The sequence below is a fragment of the Prionailurus bengalensis genome, chromosome B4 (assembly GCF_016509475.1).
Source record: "Prionailurus bengalensis isolate Pbe53 chromosome B4, Fcat_Pben_1.1_paternal_pri, whole genome shotgun sequence".
Classification (NCBI taxonomy): Eukaryota; Metazoa; Chordata; class Mammalia; order Carnivora; family Felidae; genus Prionailurus; species Prionailurus bengalensis.
The window spans coordinates 95,633,949-95,647,937 of record NC_057358.1 but is presented as its reverse complement, the minus strand read 5'-3'; the positions used below and the strand labels follow the sequence as shown (position 1 = coordinate 95,647,937).

At 38.8% G+C, this 13,989-nt stretch overlaps 1 non-coding gene across 1 annotated transcript; it reads right to left on the bottom strand.

Moving 5' to 3' along the window:
* Positions 1-3,256: 3,256 nt before the first annotated feature.
* Positions 3,257-3,360, bottom strand: LOC122474119. The gene has a single exon (XR_006294811.1). It is a non-coding gene; the product is annotated as a U6 spliceosomal RNA (small nuclear RNA).
* Positions 3,361-13,989: the final 10,629 nt, after the last annotated feature.

The following is a 13,989-nucleotide window of genomic DNA, read 5'->3' as shown; positions in this document are numbered from 1 at the left end:
GTCCTATGCCTGTCTTTTTACCTTAGTTTTAATCATGGTATATATTTTGCATTAACTTTTCATGTGTGAATAATCTTAGCAGACTCTTCTCCATGAATGTTACATCACAAGCATTTTCCCTATCACTATCTGCAAAATCATCATTTCTGCAAATGCAGATAGCTTGACATATGACATATCTAATTACTCTTTTTTTTGGCGGGCAGATAGTTGTATATAACTCAATATATAACATTGTAGTACTTTCTTTTTTCTTCTCTTGAACTTTACCTTAGAAACTAAAGAGTTGAAATTCTACAAATTGGAGTGATGAGATGCTTTACTTCTGTGTTGAGCAAGACAAAAAATAGTGACATACTTTTGAGCCACTCAGTTTAGCATAGAATTCCAGATGACTAGAAGAACCAGTGGGAGGCACAAAAACAAACCAAACATTTTGTCACCAGATGCATGATACAAAAATGTCTTTCTCCTCTTTTTATTAAAAAGAAAAAAGAAAATAGAGGGGAATATTTCCATGTACACACATTCACAAGATTGCACGCACATGAAAATAGGAACACTGAAACCACTGACAAGGTTTCAAAATGTATTTTTCTAGGCTTATATTACACTTATCACATTTTTATGTTAACCTGCTGAATTCTGAAGTGTGGGATCATCATCAAAATGACCACAATATCTTGTAATGTAGAAAGAATTATTTTTGCCCATTCTTGTGATAGATCCATCACTGGTAACATTCCTTCCCTTGTCAACCACAGACTGCTTCCTTCTTGTAAAAATGAGCATGGGCTTACTGGAAGTAATGTCTGTACCATCTTACCTTTCTTGGCTTGATTCTCTAAAGGGTTATTGATGGGGAGGGGGGGCTGATATTCCTACTGGGAGTCCTCATGTGGCTATCATGGGAATGTCTCTAATGAAAGACAAGTAGGATCTAATGAAGAGCAGGATACAGTGGAGCAGTTAAGTCGAGTCTTGCATGCTTCTTCTGGATTTCAATTATTCTGGGCAGTCTAGTAGATTCTGAATTACCAGCAGCTGCTCACTTGCTCACTTTCTTGTCTGCCACAGCTGCCACCAGCTGTTCTCTCTTTTTTACCCGCGATCCAGATGCAAACAGCTGTTCTTTCTTTCTTTACAATTGTCAACAGTGGCTCATTTTGCCCCAAACACACGGACACCTGCAGCAATAGGAATTCTATTTTTCAGTTGTGGTGAAATACTGGACAGCTTTAGGAAGGTTGAATGGAGGAAGGGAAAGAAGGAATGAGAGGTGGTTAGATGTAGAAGGAGCCTGTGTTGGCCGACTGGAAGATGGATTGGATACTTCTAGTTGTTTTGGGGGCTGACTAAATACTTCTAGTTGTTTTGGGGGCTGACTAGTTGTTTTGGGGGCTGACGGAAGATACTCATACCTCTTCCTTACTATGACATTCACTTTAGAAAGCAGAGAGTCATCACTTATAAAAATAATTCTAGGAAACTGAGCATCTATAAAGAAATTATGATGGTGCTTTAAGGGCTTGGTCTTCATTTATTTATTTAAGAAGTATTTATGGACACTTATGTCAAGCACTATTCTAGGCACACAGTAGATGTTAAATAAGTGAGTATGCATTAATGAACACACACACATATTTATCAGTCTAGTCTCAATGATATCAAAAGACAATATTAAACACATTTTTTTTTTCTGTTGGATTGAGCCTCTCTTCTACCTGCCCTTCCCCCTCCCCCCATCATTAGGATTGGGGACTTTGGGATTATCTCCTTGACCAAGAAATACTCCTGGTTCTCACATCTCTCCCTTTTTTGCTGGGACTAGAGTGAGGAAAGTAGAGATGGAGAGGAAGGGGATTCACATTTATTGAGCATTTAATGTGTCCCCATTACTGTGCATTATTCTTTATATAGGTTATCTCATTTCATCTTCGTCAGAAGCTTAGAAAATTGGCATTGCTATTCCCATGTAGCTTATGGGGAAACTGAAGTTGGAAGCGTGAAGTTACCAAGGCCACAGAGCCAGGGAATGATAGCCAGGATTAGACAAACTCTCCCACTCCAGAGCATAAACTCTTTTCTCTATAGCCTGCTTCCTTACATGCTTTTTCTTTCTGCTATTCAGAGAATATTCATGTGAGTATTAGAGGATAGTAATAGTGATAATTGGGTTTAATGCTGTGATTGTAGAAGTAGTAGTCTAATTGGTTCAAAGTCTCCATCTTCAACCGGAAATTGGGTCAAATTTCATTCACCATTGTAAGCTGCAGAGCACTGTCATAAAGGCTGAAATAAAATATGAGATACTGAGGAGTCATAGATAAAGTTGTTGTCACAGAAATAATCTCTACATCCCCAGGATGTTTTCTGTTAACAATGGGTTTTGAAAGAGTATTTGACCAAAGTAAGGGGGACCTTGATACCCTCATTTCACACCCTAAGTCCATCCATTAGTATCCAAAGAACGTTAATGATTATCCTTTGGGATACTGAGTGGGAAGAAACTGGCTGAGGCTCTAAGGAAACTTCCTATGGTTTAAGGAGCCATTAGGAAAAGCTCCTTATTCTTGTAAAAATTTCCCGAACCTTCAGGGCTGGGTTTCTGCAGCTGGCCAAGAATCAGCCTCAGTTAGGATCCTGCCAAATTGGGCATCAACAGCTCATTTGGCTTGGAAAAAAAAGAAAGGAGAAACAACTGACGTTTGTATACTTGAAATTATGAGCTGTTTCTCTAACAAAGAGACCAAACACTTTCGGCTTGTTTTACAGTAAACATACACATTGAACAATCTGGTTGGTTAGCAACTGGCTGTGCATATGTAGGACATATGTGAACACATATGGATGCATAAACTCACATATGTTCACTTAAAAGGACACTGTCAAGTCATTTTATGAGGTTTTTTGTTCTCTGGGCTACATTGTTTATAAAATCTTCTTAGAAGCTTAAAAATACAATTTCTTTTCCTACTGATTTTTGTTCTTTTTTTTTTTTAAAGCAAGTATTTTGAATGACACTCAAATAAATGGGACTGGTTCTATTTAATACCAACTCCTACTTAAACATATACAGCAGTAGAATATCCAATCAGAAGCAGAGCACTCAGAGTGAAACAATTCCTTATGAAGAGAAGAATAGCCAACATCTGCCCTTAGAGTAGACATTCCAGAATTGAAGAGTACTCACAAGATTATTTTCTGGCATCCCAGTGCTTTTATGTATGTATGCATGTATGTATGAATGTATTTTTAAAGTAGGGAATGCTTTACGAATATGCATGTAATCCTTGCACAGAGGCCATGCTAATCTTCTCTGTATTGTTCTAATTTCATTGTGTAGATTCTGCTGAAGCGAGCACCCAAGTGCTTTTGGGGTTAGATATCAAATATAGATCATGGCGACCATGATAAAACCTATTTTTCTATTTTCTATAATATTTTACCAATATTTTTATAGCTTATTTACTAAGCAAAACCCCCTGTAAAATATCCTTGCTTTGGGCAAGAGCTGTGAAGAATCAAATCAGAATGTCTAAAACACCTGGAAGGATGCTCAAAATCACAACTAGCTGGGAAAACAAAAAGTTAAATAATGATGTTATCTCACTTTATATTCATCAGGCTGGCAAAAGAAAAAAGCAACATTGCACATCACTAGTGGAGATGTGAGGAAAAGGGCACTTTCATATGTTGCTGGTGGAAATGGGGATTTTAAAGAGCCTTTTTGAATGTAAATCTAGCAACATTTCTTAAAATTGAAAGTATATACTTACCCTTCAATGCATCCTTCCTCTCTTGCGAATCTAACTTATAGAGACTATATAGGATATAAACACTACTATATAGGATATAAACTCAAGATTTCCACAGCAGCATTATGTATTGTGGCAAAACAACAACAACAAATTTGAAATCAAGTGAGTACCCTTTAATAACAGACTGTTGTTGAATAAATTAATGTATGTCTATACCATGGAATATATGCAACCTCCCCAAAAAGTGAATTGGAACAATACTAGTTGCTTATAAGGATTACCATCAGATACTGTGGAGGGAGAAAAGCAAGATGTATAAAAGAGTAAATTATAAGAGCCCGTTTTCTAAATCATTGATCTAAAACACTTTTATAGGTATACATTTGTCTCTGTCTATATCTCTCTTGTCTGTACATGCATTTGTATAATGTCATATGGTAATGGAAACAAACATGAATGGATACATACTAGGTTGTTAAATGGGTTGTCTGGAAGGGGGTAAGGAGGAATTATAGGGGTGGTGCATGAGGCAAATAAACAAGAAAGGAAAAGCCTAACATGAGAAACATCTGGTGTGGTCACATTTATGCAAATTATATGTGTATATGCCTACAAAGGAATTTTTGAAATAACAAGAAATCATTAAAATAAAACATTCTCATCTTCTAGTTTTCAGGATTTCCATTGATTGAGGTAAAGGAGGATGTGAAAGTTCTGGAAGAAGTCAGATAATCATGAAAAAAATTGAACTTGAGGGTTGGCCGAAGACTTTTTTTTATGAGTGCAAAATTTCCCCGTTTAAGATCTAGAAAAGCAGGTTACATTTCAATCATTTCAGGGTACTGGTGCCACCAAGTGGTGTCTGGAGCAATTGTTGGTGGCATTTTATTACCCTACCAGTGAAAGAAGCTCTTGGCTTACCTATGCTTTCCATGGTAGCAAGCGGTCTGTGGAGGGCTCCCCTTCTCCTTGGCATGAAGCACACACCTGTGAGCCTGGCACTGACATGAACAGGAAGTATGAGAACAGATAGGGAGCAAACAACTTTTCCCTAGAATCAGAGCTCCCTTGGTTTTTCCTACTATCAGGTGCTCTGGTATGCCTGTCGTTGACCTGTCAAGTCCTTCGAGATGTGTGTAATATTTTTTAACTACTTGCACAAGTAGTATAACCTATCTGACTTCTTTAACTGCCGACGTCTCCTATAGGTTTTCTCTTTTCATGGACACCATCCTCACTGGGCCTCTTATTGTTTCTTTCCTAGCACCCTAAGAACATTTTCATGGGCTTTCCTACCCTCAGTCTCTTTCCGGTCTGTTCCGGCCAAAACTCACTTCTGTACTAAACTTCCTGAAGTTATGGTCATTTAACAACACTATTCAGAAGCTTTCAATTGTTTCTCCCTGCCCAGCATCAAATTCTGACATCAGAGCAGAAGCTTTTAATAGGGTGACAATATGTCTCAGTTTGCCTGGGATGGTCCCAGGTTACTTCTGTTGCCCCAATGTAATTATTGTGATTTTATTCACTCGCAGAAGTGCTGTGATTTGGATAATACACTGTATGAACATTCTAGCTCTTAACCACTTGGTTCCCCAGCCTGTGGTACATACAATAAGCAAGCCAACAGAAGAATGTCTAAAGTTTGTGGCAGATGGGGGCGTCTGGGTGGCTCAGTCGGTTGAGCGTCCGACTCTTGGTTTCGACTCAGGTCCTGATCTCACGGTTCCTGTGTTCCAGCCCCGCATCAGGCTTTACGCTGACAGCATGGAACTTGCCTGGGATTCTCTTTCTCCTTCTCTCTCTCTGCACGCTGTCTCTCAAAATAAATAAACTTAAAAAAGTAAATAAATAAAGTTTGTGGCAGATGAAGGAATTAGATCCAAGAAGAAAGTACATCGTTTTTCTTTAAATGTTAAAAAGCTACTAAATATGAATTATTTGGTATTTTTTACCTTATTTAAAATTTATTTGCTCTGTCATTTAAATGATAACTAGTATTTTTTTGTTTGTTTGAACTCGAGTAAGAAAATCGACCTTAGTAGTTTTCACATAGCTCTTTTGGTTTTTCATAAGATGAGAAGAATCCTGTTTGGGGTCTGGGGAATGTCACATTCATAATTTGTTACCCAATGTGAAGAATATTCAACTAAGTGATAACACAGAAATTCTAAAAATTTGGAGGAGGTAGAAACACCTGTTCTGTGAATTCCTTCAGCACAAGAGGTCATGACTTATTTATCCAGCAGTTAGCAGAGTCCTTGAGCATTAATGCTCTTGAGAAAAATTTTGAGCAACGTCTGCCCATTTGTGGAACTGAAATGTGGGCACTGCACTCTGGTTTAGGTATCTTCTATTCCTGCTTGCTGCATCTTGGTTGTATTAATAGATTGAGTGTACACTGAGGAAAATGCTTGGCTCTTAGATCACTGTTGCTAGGAATGTACTGAGTTTTGCTGTTTTTTTTTGTTTTTGCAGTAGAATAGATTTTGAGCTCAACCACCCATTTTCTCTTACCCGGTCCTTTTCATAACCGGTTAAATACATTTTCAACACAATGATAGTTTGTGTTCTTCAAAAGGATTTTCTGTGAGAACCAGACCTATAAAGGCTTGGAGCTGTGACCTCATTAAACCACGCACTCACCAAGTGACTAATAGTCATTTAATGCCTGCCCGCCTCCAGTGCAGATCTTTTCCCTTACTTATGGTCTAGATTCGAGCCACTCTAAAGTCCAGGAAGTTGGAGATCAGTTTAAGCTATTCTTTAACTAGCTGAGAGTCATTCATTCATCATCATCCATTTATCTCCCAGGTGCCCCACCAGGTTCCGGGTATATGATGGAGAACCGGCATGCCTTTTGGGAGGGGAATTTTCCGGCAGACACACACACACACACACCCGAGTGGTCAAATGCCTACGCATGCACAGGCACACACACACACACACACACACACACACACACAGGGAAGCTTTAGCTTGTTATGTTAATGGACAGTGAGAAACCTCCCTCTTCATCCTCTTTTCCAATGTAGCTTATTTTTTCATACTTTTTCCTGATTCCATCAGCATCATCAGGAGCAGAATCAGGCTTTAGACACGATGCATCGACAGATATTTGGCATTCTGTCAGCTATTGGCTTTCCTTTGTGTACTTCTCCTTTTTTTCTGAGTGTGTTTAATGGATCTGCATAATTTAGATACAAGGGCAAGATGTTTATGCCTCATGTTTCTAAAGATGCCCCAGATTGTAAGTTCTTCCAGGTCAAGGACTGTATAGTATTTAGTGTACGGACTCTGCCTCTTTGACTACCTGTATGGGAAATCCCAGCTCTGTCACTTAGTAGCTTTGTGGCCTTCGATAAATGATATAACCTCTGTGTGCCTCAAATTACTATCTGCATGATCTATGTCTTGGATTTTACTGTTTTTTAACAGCCTTATTGAAATATAATTCATATATCATAAAATTCACCCATTTAATGTACAAGTCAGTGTTTTCTAGCATATTTACAGTTGGTGAAACCATGCCCACAATTTAGTTTTAGAACATCTTTATCGTCCCAAAAAGAAATCCTGAACCCATAAATAATCACTCCCCATTCCAGCCTACCAGTTTTTATGATGATTAAATGAATTACTATATGAAGAGCACTGAGAATATTAGCAATGTCATTACTACTGTCTCTGTGCCTTCAGTCAGTACAGTGCCTGATACTAGCTCCTGGCTAAATAAATAAAACAGTGAAAGATAGTGGAAGGCACCATTATGCCTTAAGTATTCTAATAATGGTGAGGGAAATGCCCTATATTATATATTATAAAGACATAATGAAACGCACCACAGAATCTGTATTAGAGCACAATACTTTCATGAAGAATGATATTTTTAAATGTTTTTTTTTCCATAACAGCTTGATGGTATGGCATTGATGATTGAAGAAAATTAGTCGCAAATCCTGAATGCTGATAAGTAGACTTGTGACCCAAGGAAAGGCACAGATGCTGAGTCTCTGTATAGTTACCTGTAGAATGAAATTGGATTCATTCAATGATTTCTAAATTTACTCCTCTTTCTAACATCCTGAGATAGTGTCTGCCAATAAATGTCATGAGGATTTGTATTTATATATGGTAACCTACACACAAAACCACATGACACTCATTTTATGATCTTATTTGTTACAGTTACACAGTGCCTTGTGTTCCCAAAGAGAACATAAGCATGGGTCACCTCCATCCTTACATCCCCCAGTGGCTTCCCTCTGCCTATAGGATAAAGTCCAAACTCCTTGACAGAGCACGCAGGCCTCTCATGGGTCTCTTTTTGCCTGTGGAATATCCACCCTCAGTTCTCCTGGGAGCCATACAACTATTAGTTTGCAGATCCAGTCAGATTCCAGTGCCTGTAGGCTTTGTAGGACTGCTGTTCAAGAAGCTCTCTGCTCTCCCGGCCAAGATAGGCCAATTTTCTCCTGGAAATTTTCAATAAAGAGAAGGAAAGATTGAAAGTAGTTGGAAGTGGTTTGTTTCAAGCTGTTGCTGACATGTATTATAGATTAAGGCACTCTAGGAAGATTGTCCTTCGCAACCATTACCTGGATCCCTTCGGCTGTCTTGGATTCTTTCAAAGACATGCTTATTTAATGTTTCCTTTGCTTCTGTATGTTATCCACATTCTTTTAATTAATTGTCTTCTCCTTTTCCCTATTTTCTTTGGCATAAGCTGGCAAAATTCTGTTTCTCCTGACTGAAGAGAACTGCTAACCAAACAGAACTAACATGAAATTCTTTTGTGATCTGCCACATCCCATCTTCTGACTTAGGTTCCTAAAACAGAACATAGTTTCTTATGGCCTCCTGTCAGAAAAGTCTTTCTTGTCTGCCTAATGAATTCCTATTCCTTCAATGATGGGCTTAGGCACTCTGTGGCAAGGCCTTTCCTGGCCTCTTTCCATGCAGTTAGCAGCTCTGACCTCCCTGATCCTATTGTATCTTGGATGCATGCAGCAATATTTAGAGCCAACGGCTACTTTTTCTTATTTTTGGAGAATATTGAGGGGAGCAAAATACACCACCCCAAAATATACCACTTTGGCATATTGATTATTTTGAATTAAAGTTATTTAGGAAACAGCCAGTGCAGGAAAGACACTCTGACCTCCATATTCCCCTGAAGTAGGAAGTAAGGCTCCCAGGTGAGGGTAGCGTTCCTATACAAAGACCGTAGAAGGCATCCTTATCACCAGAGATAAGGAATTCGAGGCTGAGAAGGCTGTATACACACACTTTGTCACTTCTTCCTTAATTTGCTACCCCACGCCCATATTCCTTTGATTTGTCAAATCTTCAGAAAGAATTGTTTCTTTGTCTAACAGATGTAAAAGCTGCCTGCTTGGCCACTTCTCTGAGTCATCTATCTTTGGGGCTTCAGTGCATACAATACTGAAGTTATTTTTCTCCTGTTAATCCGTATTGTGTCAATTTAATTATTAGACCAGACGAAGAACCAAGAAGGAAAGGAGGGTACAGCTTTCTTCCCCTACATCGTAGGATCAGTGTAATTTTCTTTATCTGCCTGCCCTTTTCCCTCAACCATGAGACCTATATTAGAATGACAACTGTGTGCTGTAGGTGTAGTTGCTGAAGTGTCTCTTGGATTTGCTCCAACTTTTTCTTTCCCAGAGAAACAGCCTCTAACTTGCTGACCTTGCTCTCTAGTCCTTCCCCTACTGGGGTTTGACTACTTACCATAGTAAAACCAACTCGATCTACTCACTTGTTTAAAATACCCATACTACCCCTCCCTTATTTTCCAGAATGGAGTCCCTTGCACGTAAATGGATAGTCGAAATCTGGTTTCTGTTGGGACTTTAAAGGAAAGGTTCTATAGCATATTTTTTCAATGTTAGGATGTCATGGATGTCAAGTTACCCTTTTGATTTAATGCAACCTTTCCGAGGAGAAATGATAAACCACAAACCGGTCTTTTCTGTTTTTGAAAACAAGTATGGTAAAATGTATTCTGAGCCCGTGGTAGCTAGTAGATGGTTAGAATTTCCCAAAATTGAATTCTTCCAGGTCAGCTGGAGGTACCTTTTAGTTGTCGTGAGCAAATGCTTAGCCAGAGATCTCCAGAGATGACTTTTTTCTCCCCCCACCCCAAACACAGATAGTTTGATTGTTATTTGCAGGAAAGAATAAGGCAGATCTTCCTTATTCTGTGGAAAACATTTAATTGGTTTACCTCACTATGTAAGTGTGAGAAAATAAGAATCGTTTTTCTGATGGAAGGGTATAACTAGCTCTTTTATATTTTGATGTGTTTAAACCAAAATCTAGGAAATTTCCTCCAGCCTGGGGGAGAAGGTGATGTTGGGAAGAGTCCTTTATGTGGGAAAGGAAGGAGCAGTGCTCTGGCAAGTGGCCGTACAGGTCACCAGAAAGCGAGCAGCTATAAACTAGGAGGGCGGGACCCTGTGCTCCTGCTGCTACCACAGGACAGATAAGGATGAAGGGGTCCTTTATTCGCAGAACCTTAGAGGGTGACTCTTGCAGTCCCCAGAGCCTACATCCAAAGAAGTCCAAGTCCAGTGGCTTTTATTGTTAGGAAATCAGTACCCATCTTGATCCTGGAACATTCATTTTCAGATTTCACTTTTTATTCATCTCTAGCAAAAAGAGATATTTTAAGTCTTGAATACTAATTTGAGTTAAACATATTATAAGTCTCCTCACCTCTACCTCTCCTCAGCCCTGAAAGAAAGGAAGAAAGGAAGAAAGAAAGAAAAAGAAAGAAAGAAAAAAAGAAAGAGAGAGAGAAAGAAAGAAAGAAAGAAAGAAAGAGAAAGAAAGAAAGAAAGAAAGAAAGAAAGAAAGAAAGAAAGAAAAAGAAAGAAAGAAAGAAAGAAAGAAAGAAAAAACAATAACCAAATTGACGGTTTCTTTAAAGACTTACTCTCCTGCTGTTAGTTAACATAGGCTGGTGTTCATACTCCCAGCATTATGAGTCTGTCATAGCAACTCAGGGTTTGGGTTTTTAAAAACTAAGTTTCTTCGGGGCGCCTGGGTGGCGCAGTCGGTTAAGCGTCCGACTTCAGCCAGGTCACGATCTCGCGGTCCGTGAGTTCGAGCCCCGCGTCAGGCTCTGGGCTGATGGCTCAGAGCCTGGAGCCTGTTTCCGATTCTGTGTCTCCCTCTCTCTCTGCCCCTCGCCCGTTCATGCTCTGTCTCTCTCTGTCCCAAAAATAAATAAAAAACGTTGAAAAAAAATTTAAAAAAAAAACAAACTAAGTTTCTTCTTGGCCCATAGCTACCTCTAGCCTTAAGTAGGATGGTAGATTCTTCATATAAAGTACATTTGAGTGCAGCTTCCATGTGCAAGGATTCCTTTCTGGGCTTCACAAAGGACATAGCAACGATGGTTCAGCCTTCATGAAGAATCTAAGGTGAGAGGTGAGAGGTGAGAGATGAGAGGTCTCCTACAGAACTAACCAAAGGCACACACCTATAATAGGACCACAACTAAGAAGAAAATTCTGGCAGACTAAATTGTTTTTCTCTCCCTTTAGATTTTTAGGAGAAAGAGGCAAATGGCCATAGCATAACTCTACAATAGAGATTTATTTAAAATTTAAAAAACAAACAAATAACTTTGAAAGTACAGCTTAGATGTGTCTCCTCTCACCTAGAAGAAAGGTAACCAAAAATAGAACAGTGCCTGGTACAGTATAGTACTCAATTATAATTCTTAAGTAAATAAATCTTGCTTTCTCCATCCATTTTGCCAACTCTCTTACACTTTCTCAATCTTTTAGCTTCAGTATTTTTTCTAATGTCCCAGATGTTAATGTTAATCATAATGGCTAATACTTACAAACTCCAGTAAGGTTATTACTGTTGCTAAGCTTTGTGTATATGTATGTATGTGTGTATATATGTTTCTATACATATATATTTCCATACAACAACCCTAAGAGCTTAACAATTAGGTATTCTTATTTTAAAGACAGAGGAATGAGGCATTTAAAGGGTTAAAAAACTTGCAAGGTCATATAGCTAGTAGATGACAGGATTCAACTCTAGACACAGTCATTGCTGGGTCCTCAGTTACAAAAAAAAAAAAAATCCCTAAATATATCCCTCTAGGCTTGCTTAGTGAAGTAAGAAAGTGAATCCAGGTCTCACAGTGATTGAGGAAGGGGGATTGCTGTGTAACCTCAGTTTACCAGAAAGCCAATTACATGGGCTCCGTCCTGACTTTTCAAGGCTTTCAAGTAGAGGTCAGCATAATATGTCTCTTAAAATTGGCCATGATTGGAAACTTGTTCTGTTCTGGATGCTGTCCTAAGTCTTCTTACAGACAGTGTGTCTGGAATGATCACAACAAACCCATGGGTAGAATTCCTACCCATGTTTGACAGGTGAGGACACTAAGGCTTGAGGAGTGGACATCACTTGTCTGAGGTGACACTATTGTTATATACGTGAGGCGGAACTCAAATCTGGGCCCATCTGACTCTAATGTTTATTTTACCCCAAGTATTATCCCCTATTTTTTAGGCATTTCCAATTGATCTGCCTTTCCAACACAGTTAGTGGCAATATGGTAACTGATGTGTATTTTAATGAAATGAACGTTCCACAGAGAATTTCTTGAGCTTTGTTCTTACTACCAAATATTAGTGAAGCAAATGGTAGAAATTCTTGCCAAACTTAAATTGGGATTATTCCTCTTACATATTTTTCTTACACATGGTTGATTAACCATTAAAACCATTATGTTAGTATTGAATAACCAATGTATTCTGGTTACAAATGTGGGGGAAAAAAGGAAAAGAATCTGTAAGGCTGTAAGCTTAATATATCATTATACTGCACATTTCATTATGGGTTATTTTGAATGCAAATGGATATTTCCAAAATTATCAGTAAACTTTGGCTTTTTTACTAGAGTTCAGTTGACCTTTTATCTTAATTTTAGCTATTATTAACACAGGATGAATGTCTCAATCATATTTCTGCGTTTGCGAGCATCATGAAGGTGAAGGTTCTGATTGCCAAGCACTTTGGCCCGAGCAAGAGCTCAATAAATGCTATGGAATGAATGACAAGGATCTACTTAGCCTGAACTATGAAACTGGCAAAGTTTGAATGCTTCCTTCTTGTTGACCTGCTTTCTCCTTCTCGAATGCCTGATCACCCCTAGACCCTACCTGCTGTTTGCTCCAAGCCCTGAGTAAAATAACCTGTTCAACGCTAACATTGGTGATTTGTGTTATTTTCTTTTCATAAGTATTTACAAGTTCCAAAGGAGGATAAAGATAAGACTGAGTGTACCTGGTAGAATTTTACTAGCCACAATGAGCAGGAGGCCTCCAAGACCTGTCAGACCAGTTTGGGAGCAGATGACTATTGATATATTAGATGAGCTATTTAAGAGAGAACACTGCACTTCATTTGCAGGCATTAGCATGGCCTTGCCTTTACTGTGGCTGGACTCTTGCCTTTATCTTTCCTCTAGTCTCTTGGTGATTCTGTGCCAAGGGCAGGATCAGAGATCAGAGTACTTGCCACCTGGCTTAGGACTTGCTGCATTCCGCTGCTTGTCTTTATTTCAGTGCCACATATGAGATTTTTTTTCCCTCTCTCACTGTATTTACTTAGTGCAGTGTCTTTGATCCATGGACACAATCACCATACATTGTGAGGGTTACTGGTGCTGAAGAGAATTAATAACAGCAAAATGTAACCCAAATAGACATCTCAACAGAGTCCAAATGAAAAACCTGTCTAATTTCCTAACATTCATTTGGAAATTGGCAAACTAAAGTTGTTGGGCCAAATTCCAGCCAACACCTGCTTTTGTACACTCAAGAGCTAAGAATGGTCTTCACATTTTTAAATAATTGAAATAAAAGTCAAAATAATAATATTTTGGGGTGCCTGGATGGCTCAGTTGGTTAAGCATCCAACTTCAGCTCAGGTCATGATCTCACAGTCTGTGAGTTTGAGCCCTTTGTCGGGCTCTGTGCTGACAGCTCAGAGCCTAGAGTCTGCTTTGGATTCTGTGTCTCTCTCTATCTCTGTCCCTCCCCTGCTCATGCTCTGTCTCTCTCTCTGTCTCAAAAATAAATAAAAACATAAAAAAACTCAGAAAATAATAATATTTTGTGATGTATAAAAATTATATGAAATTCACATATCAGCGACCATAAATAAAGTTTCG